We start from the raw sequence: 3,526 nt of genomic DNA, 5'->3' as shown, positions 1-3,526 counted from the left end.
ACCATATACGCCCCAGCATCCTTGCCAGACGTTCAGGTTCCCACTTCACAGCGTCCTTCATGTGCTCGAAGAGTGGGAAATCCATATCAGATCTGATTTTGTCGTACACCCACACAGTCCAGCAAAATGTGCTTCTCGTCTTCAATATGGCTATCAGTGCCGCAGCAGGGCCATACTCGCTCCTCCCTAGGTACATAACGCCGTCCCTTGCGCGCTCTGTTAGCTGCCAATACCCAGCAGCAAAGCCTAAACTGCACAAGCTTGCGATTCGTTGAACGAGGGATGAACGTTGTGATATGCGGGAGTACCTCCTTCCTGCCCGCTTGTTCGGCCGCTAGACCCATCCAATGCTTATACTTCGCCATGTGTGTGTGTTACATGGTTGGGGGTGTGTGACCCCATACCTGTAAAACTACCCATACGAGCCGAAGGCCCAAGGGCAATACATATACGCCTAAAAGCCACGGAAAACAGGAAACACCGCACATCAGCCCAGACTAGCGTCCAAAGGGGATAATTGAGTTTCGGTGAGCCCACATACGTTCCAACATCCTTGCCAGACGTACTGGTTCCCATTTCATGGCCTCCAACATGCTCTGTTGATGATCGAATCCCTTTTCAGCACGAATATCATTAAAGGCTGGGCATTCCAATAACACGTGTTTTCCATCCTCGATTCGGCTATTAGTACCACAACAGCGGCAAAACCGCTGCTCCCTGGGAACATGGTACTTGCCCCTTCGTGCTCTGTTTGCCCAGCAACATAAACGAAACTGCATTAGCTTACGATGTGCTAAACGGGGAATGAAAACCTTAGCATGTGTTGGCCACATGAAGGCTGCGGCTCCCGAAAAGGGCAGCCCCATACAGTGCTTATACTTCGCCATTTGCTCTCCCGGTTGCTTCCCATCTCATGGGTACTCCTCTGGCAAGACAGTCAGACGCGCATGGTCCCAGCCGCTCATCAAACGCTCCCCTAGTGCCGTTATCACCGCTCCTTCGGGTAGAGGCCTACTCAACAACCAGTCAACACGCTCCTTTACCCCCACGACTTCTTGCGGTATTCCGCTCCAAATATTGCACTCCAAGAAGGAAAACAGTCGTAACATTGAGGTTCCCCTCCCATTCCGGGTTGGTCAGAGCATCGGTTATCTCCTGCCGTAAAACTGCATGAGCAATGGACCCCACTGGCTTTTGAAGGCGGTTCCAGAAACGGAGGATCTGTTTCACCACGTAAGGGGAGTTCAGCCAGCTTGAGGGGTGATGAAATGGGAGGTGGTCCCCCATCTTGTGGACGGTGTAGGACGTGATTACATCAACTTGCGAGCTGACCAGGAACTAAGTTGAGGCGCCGTTGATCCGCTAGATTTGGTTGGATGCTGGTGGTGAGTTGCCAAACCCAAAGAGTACACTCTGAAGTCGGATGGGGTGAATGGATTAGGGTGTCCCTCTAACAGGAGAGAGCAGGGAATTGCCTCGGGAAGGAGGCCACTGGTGAAGCTATACCACCCTGTAACAACATCAACAACCGGTGGGATGGCCGTGCCGCCCCCACTACCTGCCTCAGAATAAAAGTTCCATGCATAACACACACACACACACCCCTGAGTTCCAGCAGGTAAAATCATAAGTCGTTTCATGTCTTTCAGTATACTTCGCCATGTCACGCCATATGACGTGCCTGAGGTGCCCCAGCCAGCACCAGCCCCTCAGCAGCAGCATCCAGCGGTTGCCCAGGTTCCAGCCTTATCGCAGCCTAAAGTTCAAACCGCAGCACTCAGCATGCAGGCCCCCGGGCTGCTGAGTGTTGCTGGCTGCACCTCTCAGCCCGTGCTGCGAGAGTTGCCGTCTGGAGTGCCATACTGTGTCTCAGGGGTAACTGGAGCACCATCCAGAAGCATACAGGAGATAACAGCGTCGAGCTGCTGCAACTGCTTCTTAGCAACCGTCCTGCAGCCGACTACTTCGCACGTAAGCAGCTCATGTTTTATTTTCCACGAGGTGCACTACAGCTCAGTGGTCATGAATACCCTGAGTTCCGGAGCCTCTGTGACCACTGCACAAACGTAAATCTCATAACACAGCGCGCCATGCAGCGGCTGGGTTTGGTACTCGTGCCCACTCGCACGCACCTAGATACGTCCGCCAGTGTCGATGCCAAGCTTCTGGGGGAAATTGACACCCGGGGAGTTCAAGTGACAATGCTTCCGGGCACAATACAGGAGTTCAAGCTCAACCTCACTCAGACACTGGTGGTTGATAACACGCCTCTGTTCGACTTCTTGGTGGGCAATGAGCAAATGCTACCTGTCGCGGACGCCATCACCCAATACCCGACGGCTCAGCTCCACCTGTTTCCCAACGTCATCGAGAGTCCGGACTACACAATTAGCATCCCCATGACACCTGCTCTGCGGTCCGCCGCACGAGGGGTCACAGCTAGCCTGCGTTCAATAGCTTTCTGTACCAGGGCCAGCTCTCTGCCCAGCGATATGTCAGCAGAACTGGGGGGGGGATGTGTCAGCAACGACAGTCAGCAACGCGTTCAATCATCCAGCGCAACTGTACAGTGCTCATGTGCGAGTCCCTGCAATCACTCCAGCACCCCTACGGCTGCCTCCACCCAGGCGTCAGAGCACCGGTTGGGAATGGATGCAGGTCAGCACAACGCAACACATGCAGCACCTCAGTCTGCCAGCACACCCGGGTCAGCCCTGGCGCGGGCAGCGTGAGCAATCATCACTAAGGTCACCAGCCTTACATCAGCAGCTACCAGTACCGTAGCAGCTACGATTGGAGCCGTAGCAACTGCGGCCACTCCCGTGGTCGTAACACACCAGGAGCCCTTGCCACCACTCCGGTGAAGCGGCAAGAGGAGACAGGCTAAGGCCGTATGCACAAAAAGTGTCAGCATCACCAAGCGCACATGGACAAGCCTTGCGGTGCTCAGCATCCTGGCAACGCTCCTGCTCTCTCTCGCTGCAGGCGCAGGCGCCATGCAGGGCAAGTCGCTCGGCGCCTCAGGGGTAAAAATCGCCACATGCCCTTTCCACAGGGGGGCTGCTCCTGAGTGCAGCCAGCTGGGCGCCTGAATCCGTTGGGACGCCTACAACGCGCTCAGGCGCACGAGACCACGGCGGGTTTGACTACAACGGCTGGGGAAAGGCAAGCATCTGCCCAGCCGCTGCACTTGCCAGTGTATCCTCCTTCACGTGCGGAGGCAATATGGCAGCAACAGACTATAAGCGCTATCAAAAGGATCCTGATGGAGGATGGATCCGGGGGCAATAGCATCATTATGAGCAATGAAACCAAGGATGCTCTCAGGGCCGTCGTGCGCGCCCGCAAACGTACGGCATTCGCCTACAGCATGGAGGACCTGCCTGGCTATCACGGTGATTTGGGGCCCTTTCGGTTGGATCTGGACACCGACAACAGTGTTTTTTTTCGTTTTGGGCCTAATACCCTAGACTAATAAACTGGGTGTTTCTTGCAGTTACAATTCCTTTTTGTATAGTCGCTGGGG

This window comes from Volvox carteri, assembly GCF_000143455.1.
Source record: "Volvox carteri f. nagariensis unplaced genomic scaffold VOLCAscaffold_57, whole genome shotgun sequence".
NCBI lineage: Eukaryota > Viridiplantae > Chlorophyta > Chlorophyceae > Chlamydomonadales > Volvocaceae > Volvox > Volvox carteri.
This window is presented reverse-complemented; position numbering follows the sequence as displayed.